This window comes from Heteronotia binoei, chromosome 3 (genome assembly GCF_032191835.1).
Source record: "Heteronotia binoei isolate CCM8104 ecotype False Entrance Well chromosome 3, APGP_CSIRO_Hbin_v1, whole genome shotgun sequence".
NCBI lineage: Eukaryota > Metazoa > Chordata > Lepidosauria > Squamata > Gekkonidae > Heteronotia > Heteronotia binoei.
The window spans coordinates 144757591-144770213 of record NC_083225.1 but is presented as its reverse complement, the minus strand read 5'-3'; positions in this window follow the sequence as shown (position 1 = coordinate 144770213).

The following is a 12623-nucleotide window of genomic DNA, read 5'->3' as shown; positions in this document are numbered from 1 at the left end:
TTCACTTAAGTTCACTACATAGTTCACATTGGAGACCTTATGGGCGATGGTATAAGGTCCCTCCCAGGCCACATCTAACTTGTTCTTCTTCCTGGGCTTCAAAACCAGTACTCTGTCTCCTGGCTTGAACTCTCTGTCTCTGGACTTGGAGTCATACCACTGCTTCTGCCATCGTTGTGATCTTTTCATGTTGTCTGCAGTCTCCATCATCTGCTTTTTGAACTGGTAGCAGAAGAGAAGAGCAGAGATTGAGATTAAGAAGAGGAAGAAAAGGGAGAAGAAGAAGAGGAAGACAGAAGGATAAGCGGTTGGGAAACATTAAGGATTCAAAAGAGACAGTTAACAAATAATTAATGGATTGAATAATTAACTATTGTTAATTTGATTACTGCTGATTTTCTATATGTAATGAGTTAATGTGAATCTTCGGGTGAAGGGTATTTGGTGGTAAAGAATAGTAATTTAAGGATATAAAAACCAACTGGCATGTGAGAGTGTTAAAGGAAGGTGATGTATGAATGTTGAGTGAAGTAAGGCGAAGTAATAGTATATGAATTGGAATTGGGGTGTCAGTAAAATAGACAGTAGAAAAATGAGTACGACATACAAGTAAGATAAAACAGATAGGTTAGTCCCACTATTGGCAACTTTAAAACTGATGGAAGTAATGTCCTCACAGGAAGTTATAGAGGAATTGCAGAATTCTATGCAATTGTATTTTATGAATGCATTGAGTCAGGTGCAGGCAAATCTGACAGAACAATTAGATGGAGTTAATAAGAAATTAGATGGCCTGCAAAAGCAATTGACGGAAGTAAAGGAAGAGATTCATGGCTTGACACAATCTGCAAAATATGTGGAAGGAAAGTTGGAAGTAGTGAATGAAAAGTCTGAGGAGCTTGAAAAAGTTCAAAAATACGAAAGGGACAGATTAGTGAGAATAGAAACGGCGTATATTTCAGGAATGCAGAATATTCCAGAGGATAGGTATGACGATATAAAGGTGGTGATAGTAGAGATCTTGACATCAGTTCTTGGTATGAAGAAAAAGGAATTGGAGAAAGATATAGAAAATGGCCATAGAGCTTGCCTTATTTATTTCAAGAAACACCTCCTGCTGAGAGAGGTTTATATAAGGTGTATTAGGAGGAAAATGAAGGTCTGCCAAACGATGAGAGACAAATCATTAAAGTTATATCGTTGGCATATTACACCAATAAAACTGAAGAAAGTGTATTCCGAAATTGCTGGTTGCTTTGTTGCAGGGAAACAAATTGATACCAAGCAATTCATAAACAAAGTAAGATGATTTGAAATGCCAATTTTTTTTTCTTCTTTTTTGGACCACAGTGTAGAAGAAAGAAAGTTTTTTTTCCCCCGTTAGTTCTAGACTTAGCTGAGGTAGATACTCTGATGGAGATATTAAGAGAAGAAATTAACAAATAGACAAATAGATAGAAGGAAAATGGAACTTATTGTATGAAAGTGTATTCCGAACTTGCTGGTTTTTTTGTTGTTGTTGTTGTTGCAGGGAATTAAATTGATACTATGTAATTTATAAACAACGTAAGTTGACTTGAAATGCCAAATGTTCTTTTGGATCACAGTGTAGAAGAACGAAAGTTTTTTTTGTTGGTTCTAGACTGAGCTGAGGTAGATATTCTGATGGAAATGGAACTTATTGTATGAATGGTTATGGGGGAAAGATAATAAGAATATAGTGTAAAAAGAGGTTAACTGTAGAATGTATGATCTGGGTTAGGTTAGAACAAAGGATTTGTATTCTAATGATATAAGTATAAAATGCATCCCGCGGTCTACATCCCTAAGTTTATGTTTTGTGTGTATATATATATTTGTTGTTGTTAAATGTTATAAAAAGTTAACCCCCCCCCCAAAAAAAGCATGCGGGTTCAATGACGAGTCGAAGTTGATACAAAGACTACGTTTATTGATAAACCGATGCAGGTTCTTGAGAGTAATGCTACAAATACATCGATACAATACTTTTAAGGCTTACTTCAAAAGGATTTCAAAGGGTGGGGGTGCAGGGTAGCTCTCACACAAACTATCGTAAATGTCTACCTTCTCATAGTGTTATCAGGACTCTGTCCTTGCTTTCCCCAGATGTGTCACACTCCCTACCAGGAATGTATGGGAAGGTGCTGATTACTTCTTCTCAAGTTAGTTTCATTTCTCACTGCTTCTACTTTTCAGGCAATTAAGCAAGAAGGGGGAAGGGAAAGAATAACAGAGCTAGCAAAGTCTGGTCCTCCATGATACTTCACAGACCAGTGTTAGGAAGGACCCTATAACAATCAATTATCAATGGAATTTCATCATGCTTGACATACTGCCCCCCCTAACATCAGCATCGGGGTTTCTGAGGAAATGCTTTATAAAACTTGTTTATCAAATCAGGGGCTAAAACATCTTTTTCTGCTACCCATTCATTTTCACTGGCCGGGAAATGTTTCCATTTAATCAAGTAATACAACACTCCATGTTTCATTTTTGCATCTAATATCTCTTGCACTTCATGATGACTCTGATTCCCAATCTAGATAGGTTGTGGAGCTGGTGGTCAAAGGTGCCAAGGAGTACCACCCAGGTCTCTTCGCAAAAGACTGCACTGAAAGACATTGTGTATTTTATGAAACATCTTGGGCACCTCCAATTCTACTGTCACTTTATTGATTACCCTCTTGGTCTTAAAAGAGCCCAAAAATCTATAAGCCAGCTTTTTCGAAGGCTGATTCAGTGGAAGGTTTTTTTGTTGACACAAACACAGAGTCCCCCATTTGGACTCATATCATATTGCTTTTTATAAGCCTCCTTGGCTACTTCCAAGTTTTCTTGGCTCTCCTTCCAGCTGCTCTCTAATTTGCACCACCATTGCTTGAAAGAGGTTGGGTCTCGGGTTTGCTCTCCCCCTGGCAACAATGGAACAGGTTTTCTTTCATACCCATTTACAATTTGAAACGGGGAAGCCTTGGTTGAGCTGTGCACGCGGTTGTTGTAACCATACTCGGCAAACAGCAAGAGGTCCACCCAATTAGACTGTTGGTGGTTCACATAACTCCGTAAATATTGTTCTAACAGCGCGTTCACGCGTTCCGTCTGTCCGTCCATCTGTGGATGGTAAGCTGAGCTCAACCCCAGTTATATACCCATCAGTTTGCAAAACTCCTGCCAGAAGTTGGCAACGAACTGTGGCCCTCTGTCACTAATGATCTTATCGGGGAACAAGTGGAGTTTCACAATATGGTGGAAAAACAAATAAGCTAGTCTCTTAGTGGTTGGCAATTGCGCACAAGGAATGAAGTGTGCCTGTTTGGAAAAGGTGCCCACTACTACCAGAATTACGGTCTTTCCTTGCGAGGCTGGTAGTTCACTATGAAATCCATTGACACTACACACCAAGGACGTGTGGCTGTTTCTAAAGGTTATAACAGCCCGGGGGGGGCTTTCCCTCCCTCTTTTTTGCCATTAAGCAAATAGGGCAGGAGGCCACAAATTCAGAAACGTCCTTTTTCATAGAGGGCCACCAAAATTGCCTATTAATCAGATGCAGTGTCTTCACATACTCAAAGTGCCTGGCTAGCTTGTTGGAATGGCAAAATTGCAGGACCTCTGAGTGGAGGCTCTTGGAACATAAAGCTTGCTATCTTTATACCAGAACCCATCCCCCCCTTTTGCACTTTGCCTGGTTGGTTTCCCCCCTCCTTTTCAGTCTCTGTGGCCAGGCGGTCTTCCCCCCAGTTCTCCGTTTGCAGATTCCGCCATGTTTTGGATCGGGTGGTTACCTTGGCGGCTACTTGAGAAGGGGAGATTAAGGAGTCCACCACCTCCTCCTTTTGGCTATTGTGCTGAGGGAGGTGCGAAAGGGCGTCTGCCAAGAAATTCTTTGTCCCCGGGATGTGCCTTAGCACAAAATCGAATTTGGAAAAGAACCCTGCTCACCTAATTTGCTTTTCATTGAGTTTACAATGACCGGTGAGTGCCTCCAGATTTTTGTGATCGGTTCAAATTTCGAATGGCAATTTGGCGCCTTCCAGCCATGACCTCTATGGTTTTAAGGCATAAGTCACGGCAAAAGCCTCTTTATCCCACACCAACCAATTTCTCTGCTCCTGGGAAAACTTTTTAGAAATATAGGCACAGGGCTTTAGCCTTCCCTCCTCAACTTTTTGCATGAAAATGGTTCCGACAGCGACGTTGGAAGCGTCACATTGCACATGAAAGGCTTCAATTCATTGGGGTGGCTTAGGACTGGCTCACTGGTGAACAGCCTTTTGAGCCTATTGAACGCCTCCTGAAACTTCAGTGTCCAATTTAGCTTTGTTCCCGTTTTTTTGGAGTCTGGACCCTTCCCCTTCATTTTCATTAACTCCATGAGTGGCAACATTATTTGGGCGAACCCTGGTATGAAGGTTCAGTAAAAATTTGCGAACCTGAGGAATGATTGGAGCTGTCTACATGTCCTTGGGGGAGCCCAATCCAGTACCGCTTGAACCTTACTTGGGTCCATAGCCAGCCCCTGCCCTGATACTCTGAAACCCAAATAGTCAAGTTCGGTCTTGTGGAACTCACATTTTGACAATTTAGCATACAGCTTATGCTTTAACAATGTGCTGAGAACCTCCCTCACTAATTTTACATGCGACTGGAGATCTTGTGAGTAAATAATTATGTCATCCAGGTACACCACCACCCCCTTAAACAAATATTCTCTCAGCACTTCATTGATAAAGTTCATGAACACTCCCAGCACTCCTTGTAACCCAAATGGCATTACTAGGTACTCAAATTGTCCCATTGGTGTATTGAACGCCATTTTCCATTCATCCCCTTCTTTGATGCGCACCCTGAAGTATGCATCCCTCAAGTCCAGCTTAGTAAAAATCTTCCCCTCTGACACATTACTAAGTCCTTGATGAGGGGTATTGGATAAGCATTGGAGGTGGAAATCCCATTAATCCCCTAAAAATCAGTACAAAGTCTGAGCGAGCCGTCCTTCTTTTTCCTAAAGAGGACGGGGGCTGCATGGGGGGCTGTGGCGGGTTGGATAAAGCCTCTCTTTAAGTTCTTATCTAGGAACTTCCTCAGTTTCACCTTCTCAGCTCACCCCATCGAGTACAGCTTGGCTTTAGGCAGGGTCTGCCCCGGGATCAGTTCAATGGCACAGTCCGTGTCCCTATGGGACAGAAGTTCATCGGCTCCCTGTTCACTGAACACCCCCCTTAAGTCTTGATAAGCCTTAGGGATCGTCTGGACTTCCTCCATTGTCAAGCAAACCTTCTCATTTCGCGGCAGCAAACTGGGGCCCCACTCCTTATTCCAATGATGGGCTTGACACCTTGGATCATTGAATTCTATCGTCTGGTCTCCCCATCGAATATCTGGCTCATGCTTGGCTAGCCACCCTACTCCCAAAACCACATCGTAAGAAGACGATAGGGCTATTACAAAAGCCTCCTGGTCCCAGTAATCTTTAATGCCCACTGGTACTAACTGAGTCTCTAACACTCTTGGCTCCCCCCTCATTACTGACCCATCCATCTGCTCAAACTGGATGGGGTGCGGCAAAGCCATCGTGGGAAGCCCCAATGCGTCCACCAGCTTAGGGGTGATTATGTCTCTAGTGCACCCCGAGTCAATCAAAGCTTTCACCTGCACGAACCTCTTGAGACTGCTGTTTAGTAAAATCACTGGCACAAAATATAGCAACCCCGTTACTCTCACTCTGAGTGGTGCCGGTTCATAGGCGACCTGCTGACTGGCACCGTTTAGAGCAGGTCATCCTCTTTTCCCGCCAGCTCGTTCTCCCAGGACATCTCACTCAGCTCATCAATGATGATGGTATCCTCGTTAGGCATCGAGCTCGCGGCTGCGCTGCTCTTCGCCCCATCCTTAGGGTGGTCGGTCTGCTTCTTTGAAGTCGGAGTGCTTGACTTGGAGGTGCTAGATTGTGTTCTATGGGGGTTCGGGCAGCTGCTGGCCAGGTGGCTCGGGTCCCCACACCGAAAGCATTTGCGGGTTGCTGGGGGCTTCCCGGCTGCTCCCCCCCACTTGGGTCTTCTTTGCCTCCGTCTTCACCTCCGGTTTCAGGTCACAGCCCGACTTGCTGCTTTGTTGCTGGCGTTGCATGGCCACTCACTTCATGTTGGTTTCCACTTCCCCCACCAGCTGTATCCATCCCACCAGGGTGGTTGGTCTCGATTGCTGCAGGGCCCGATCCAGGATACTCGCATTCAGCCTACGGGTGAAATGCTCGATCTTCATCAGCTCACTCCACCCCCTCACCTTGGCCGCATTGGTGCAGAACTCGGCCGCCTACTCATGAATCGTCTTGGAGCCTTGTTGCATATCCCTCAGGGCAGCCAATGCGCGGGTCTCCTGCAGGGGTCCTTGTACAGGGCCAGTAGGACCTGTAAGAAAGTGGCAACATAGTCCAGCTCTGGGCTCATGGCCTCATACAGGCTCACGTACCATCTTTTGGCGGCCCCCTTCAATTTCTATCCCAGATAGTCCACATGACTAAATTCATCAGGGAAGGTGTTCCCCCAATAATGCATGTAGCTATTAGCCTGGATCGTGAAACACTCCACCTCCTCAGGATCACCGTCAAAGGTGGCTTCCAATTCCCTTCCTCAGCCCCCTTCTTGACAGGCCAGGGGTGCCGCCAGTTGCACCCATGGCGGTACTGCCGAGGGTCTAGCCTCAGGCGGTTGCGGAGCTCTTCTTGGATCAGTCATCCCCAGAATCCAGTTGACTTGCCTGTTGAACTCTCCAGCCATCATGGTGGTCATCGCTTGCATCTCATCCCACAACCCTTGGCAACCTCTTCGACTTCTTTATGAACCATCGCTCAGAATTCTCGAGCAATCTCGTCTTCCTCCTCTTTCGGCCCCATTACCTTGTGGGTCCCAACCACCTCGGCCAGAGGTGGGTCGGCTTCTGTGCCGGTCACTGCCGCGCTCCCCTCCTCTCCAGGCTCGGCCACCTCACCCTCTTCGTTGGCCATCTTCATCCGGCACATGTGCCTGGTTAGGATGGCCTCTTTGCGTGCCAGGACCTCATCCATCGTGGTGGTAGAGGTACACGGTTGCCACTGACACGGGGTGACCAAGAGTTGTTGAATGTGAAGAGGGGAGCCCTTTCGAGTGACTATCCGGGCGTCTAGCACGTGCCCCGGTGGTGTTGGTGCTCTCACCCATTCCTCAGTTTCTGGAAGTTCACTGCTCACTGGAATCTTTTCAGCCATTCAGTTATAAAGTTGCCAGGGCGGTTAAACTTGTTATAGGATTACCCTCAAAATGTCAAGCATGCGGGTTCAATGATGAGTCGAAGTTGATACAAAGACTACGTTTATTGATAAACCGATACTTTCTGTGTAACAGCTTCTTGAGAGTAATGCTGCAAATACATTGATACAATACTTTTAAGGCTTACTTCAAAAGGATTCCAAAGGGTGGGGGTGTAGGGTAGCTCTCACACATAAACTATCATAAATATCTCCATTCTCATAGTGTTATCAAGACTCTGTCCTTGCTTTCCCCAGATGTGTCGCACTCCCTACCAGGAATGTATGGGAAGGTGCTGACTACTTCTTCTCAAGTTAGTTTCATTTCTCACTACTTCTACTTTTCAGGCAATTAAGCAGGAAGGGGGAAGGGAAAGAATAACAGAGCTAGCAAAGTCTGGTCCTTCATGATACTTCACAGACCAGTGTTAGGAAGGACCCTATAACAATCAATTATCAATGGAATTTCACCATGCTTGACACTGGCTTCCTGGGCTCCTTTCAGAGTCCCTAGGCTAAGAGCCACAGGCCAATAGCCCTTTAGCTCTTGTCCTTTTGCTTTTGCTAAAGGCTCATGTTTCTGGTGGGTGCAGCCTTTCAAATGCAAAGTGGGTGAGGCTAGCAGTCAGCCTCAGGCAACACAAACACTTCCTATGAGCAACTATCACCTGATGCAATCCACTACAGTCAGCTACAGCCCAGTCAAAACAGACAAACAGAAACAGCAGTTCCCCTCTCCTCAGCAACCACACACACCCTCAGACTCTTTCTGTCCACACAGTAGCACTCAGCTAATTCTCCTCAGCAGTTAAGAAAAGGCAAAGATTCACCCCCTTCGGCAGCACCATTTCCTGATCTCTCTCTCTCTCTCTCTCAGAGAGTATTATGTTAGTTCAATGCTATTGGTGAAATATACGAGATCTGTAGTATTCAATTGTGACAGACTGAAAGAAGACTTGACCCCTACCATCATCACTTTACACAGAAGGCAGGGGGGATCTTTTTAAAACATCTTTTTGCCAATGATGCTAGTGGAGTTCAATCCAACATTGATTCAGGTGGTGTCTTGGAGTGTGGCAAAATTGGAGAACAAATAACAATAAAACTTGATAACAAATTCAGTGTGATTGCATGATAGGGAAGTTAAACTCAGGTTAAAAATCTTCTAGTCTGCAGTGTCCTTACAACTGACATAATAGCAGTAATTACAGATACATATGTGGGGGGTGGAGGGGAAATATATATATTTCTTTGACCTGGACATTTTTATACACCAATATAGGCCTTTTTGAGACCACATATGTTCATTTCCCTAGAATGGACTCGGCCTCAGTGAAACCACATTAGAAATTCCTGACGTTGTTTCTGGTTGTCTTTCTTTCCATTCTCTCAAAAGGCAAAGAGAACAAGTGTCTCTTGACCTCTGGTGGCATGGTAGAGTTAAAGGGGTTAAGCTATCTCAGCTTGCCAATTTTACTTTGTTTCAGAATGCCTAATCAAAATTCAATACAGGACAGTGGGAGACTTCTTCCTTAAACAGCGCACTAGGAGTATAATGCTGCTCAACTTTCTCTTCCTCTCTCAGTTGTGTGGCTCTTTTTTCCTGATCCTGTCAGCAATGTACAAACACATTGACGTAAAAAATAAAAACCCAGAAGGGAGCTTGTGCAAATAGCTCCAAAGGAATGTTAAAAAAAAAAAAAATCTTGCTTAACAAGGCCCCCTTATAAAAGAAACCAGCAGGAGAAGCAATAAGACAAGCATTCTAAGGACAGCTCACTCCCAAGCATGTTTCATACTGTGCACTGGTTGGCCTGACATGTTTGATTTCTGGTCAGCTCTCCTATTCAGCACAATGAAAAAGGGCAAGTGTCTTAAAGACTGAACATTGTTGCTTTTATGTGGAAGGACAAGCGAGTTCTTTTCAAGATGATGTGAGAAGCGTGTTAAACTAAACAAGAACAAAAAAAAGCAACTTTTGTTATCTGGAGAGAGTTGCCAAAGGTTGAGCTAGAGAAGATGTTAATGTTAGTTGAGTTTTTCATTCCAGTCTGCTCAGAAAATGTGTGATTAGTGATTAATCTGTTTCCCCAGGATATCTTTGGAAGCCAGCACAAATAATAACTCATAATTTCTGAAGAAATTGATCTTTGATGATGATAGCACATGTACGTGTGTGTGTGTAAATACAAAGGAAAATTAGTAACACGATCAGATGGCTGCACAAGATGGTGTTTTGATACAAAAGTAATTTTGAACAGAAACTCTTCCTGAAAACACACAAATATAGATTCAGAGTAAACTACATAGAATATATTCCCTTCTGAGGGGTAGCAATATCTTGTGGCAAAGATAATCAGGTATAAATGTCTGAAAGACTGTTGCCACCATACAACTGAATTTTGTGACATCACAAAAGAGCATACCTAAGGACATAAGTATGAACTAGCTACTGCTAAGCAGAAGCCATCTTCTCTATGTACCAATGAATGATGCACCAGCATTGAACTGCCATTGTCCCAATTCTACTGAAGAAAGGTACTCTACATTGACCCTTCCTGATGATCATAACACTTCAATGCATTATATATAACGCTTTTGGCACCCTGCATAGTCTTGAACTGGTCAGCAACCAGCATCATTTACATCACAGTTTCAGTTGTACAGAAAGAGATCCAGGGACAGGGGAATTCTGATAACACACTGACAAATGAGAGGCAGTTGTCATCTTGAGCCAGGCAGACCTACAACATTGTCAGGTTCCACCTACACAGGGATGGAGTCTGGGGCTGTAGCCCCTTCCATTTTCATTGGTCTCAACCACAGAAGAGCCACAGCATAGGGCGAAGAGGAGGGTCTTGCTTTCACCTGATCCCTTCTCTTTGCCATTCATTGATTTCATAGCTAGTTTCATAATAACATGTATTTGTTGTGAAGAAAAGGCATCTTTGTGACCTCATATTGTTCACAACCAGGGCTTTTATTTGTAGCAGGAACTCCTTTGCATATTAGACTACACATCCCTGATGTAGCCAATCTTCCAAGAGCTTACAGTAGGCCCTGTAAGAAGAACCCTGTAAGCTCTTGGAGGATTGGCTACATCAGGGGTGTGTCGCCTAATATGCAAAGGAGTTCCTGCTACAAAAAAAGCCCTACTCACAACCATAACTAGTATCATAACTGACACTGACCGATTCATTGATTAGATATATAGTGGTACTATGACAGTTCAGCACCTTCCACTGTAATGCTAAGCAGAACTGAATCATTCTAAGTCCATTTAAATCAGTGGGTGTAACTACTTGGGGCTGGAGGGGCATATTGGCCATCTAAGTTACTAGGAAAATTTCTGATGGGACACTGCCCTACTGGCTGCCTCTCCCTGCCAGTTCCTAACTCATTGCCTCTCCCACCATGAGGCACATGCTTTTTATTTTGCTGCTGCCCATATGTAGTGCTCTTTGCTTCCCTCTGCTCTGCAATGGCTGTTGAGTGTGCTCACCAAGCCTGCACCAAATGTAGGAACTGCAGCACCCTTTCTGGCATGAGGCTTCTGCCTGCTGGTCACAATGGGTAGTGTTGCTATCAGGCCTGGAAAAAAAATATTCTGTCATTTTAATAGAGGCTTCATGTGTGGAAATGGGTCTCTAAAGCTTTTTTTGGCAAGGAAATAAAGCACATCATTGGTAAATAACTTCTCTTAAAGCCTCTGTTAGAGGGAAAGGACTTTTTCAGGTAGTTGGCAATCTAGGGATACAAGAACCTTTGCTTCTGTGCCTCTTGTCTGCCTCTTGTCGCCATTGTCCTCCACCCCATTGAGGGCCAGGGTGATTTAAAAAAAAAAAAGTGGCATTGCCCCAGTGTTGCAACATCACTTCTGATGAATACCGTAATATCATCAGTGTGAAGTCAGCATGATGCTCTGGGATTTGGACAAAACTAGAGCATCACACTGACATGCTGGTGATGTGACATTACTTCTAGGTAGTCACTAGAAGTAATGCCATGCCATTTCCCCATATCCCCGCTCCCTCCTTTTCCCACTAGTCAATTGCTAGCCATTAGCTGGCATCACTAGCAATGGGGCTATGATGATAGGCCACTGCTAGAGCCTGGAGGTGGTGGGAGGCAGGAGAGGCAAAGCACACCAGCTGGGAGCCTTGGCTTAACTGGTGGAGGCAAAGTTGTGAGTTTATTGGTATTTGGAGAGCCATGGCAGGGAGCAGAGCTGGCTCTGCCCCTCACTTACTGACCCAGCCCCATCCTTCCAGTCCACACTGTGTGAAAAATACCCCTAATTCCAGAACATCATAGTCAGCCTCTTGGTTGCCAGGGTGCCTGGAGACTCAACTCACACACATCTGCCAGGAGAACATGGGTTTTGTTTACCAAACTGGAAGGTACTTATGAGTATTAAAGGTCACAACTTTGCAGCAGCATTCCGTGTCTCTGGAAGAGTGCTAACTAGGAGAACAGATGGTTTCCAGTCGCTCCGTGCAATCCCCATCTTGGCCTTGTAACGGAAGAAGATGCGCCGCCAGGAACTGTCCAAGCAAGTGGTTTCCAGCCTCGACCACTTTGGGAGGCTAACACCACCAGTAGCTATCTTCCTGCCATGCTAGACTCCATCACAGCAAAGCGGGAAGCTCACATACTCAACAGATGTCACCCATGCATAAAGCCATCAAACTTATCTTAGGCGTGGATCCTGCCAGACCGCCTAAGCCTTTGTCCAACAGAACTCAAGACAAAGACTGGTGCCAACAGAAGATTGAAGAGGAGGAAGAACATCTTCACCCAGAGCCAAGTTTCTTTGTATAGACCGGGTGTTACCTAGGTAGCAATTTGGCCATCTATTGTCATCTTTTTATTTCATTTCATTTTATTCGATTTATATCCCACCCTCCCCACTGCCCTTTTAGATAAGTCTGATAGACTTAAGTACCCCACACCTTAACAATTTTCCCCATTCTTTCCCTTAATGGTCATCCTGGAGCCTCCCCCTTGGCCCATTGGTACCTGGAAGTCCAATCAGGTAACTAAGGCCAACTCTGCTCATTGGCTAGCTATGAGCATCCAATCAGGGGCCGCCAATTAACTGGCTATTGGCTACTGCAGAAGTCCAGCCCTTATGGTCACTGCAGGGCCTCCCCTTTTTCTGAGGTCATGTACCAGCTGACCACCATCATCTGCCCCCATACCTTCCATCCCCTAAAGGCTCAAGGTAGTCCTTATAACCTGTGACCCAGCTCCTCACAGGTGTGCATCTAGCAGTACCCCAGTTCTGCTGTCTAGATACATCCCCGATTCCTGATCA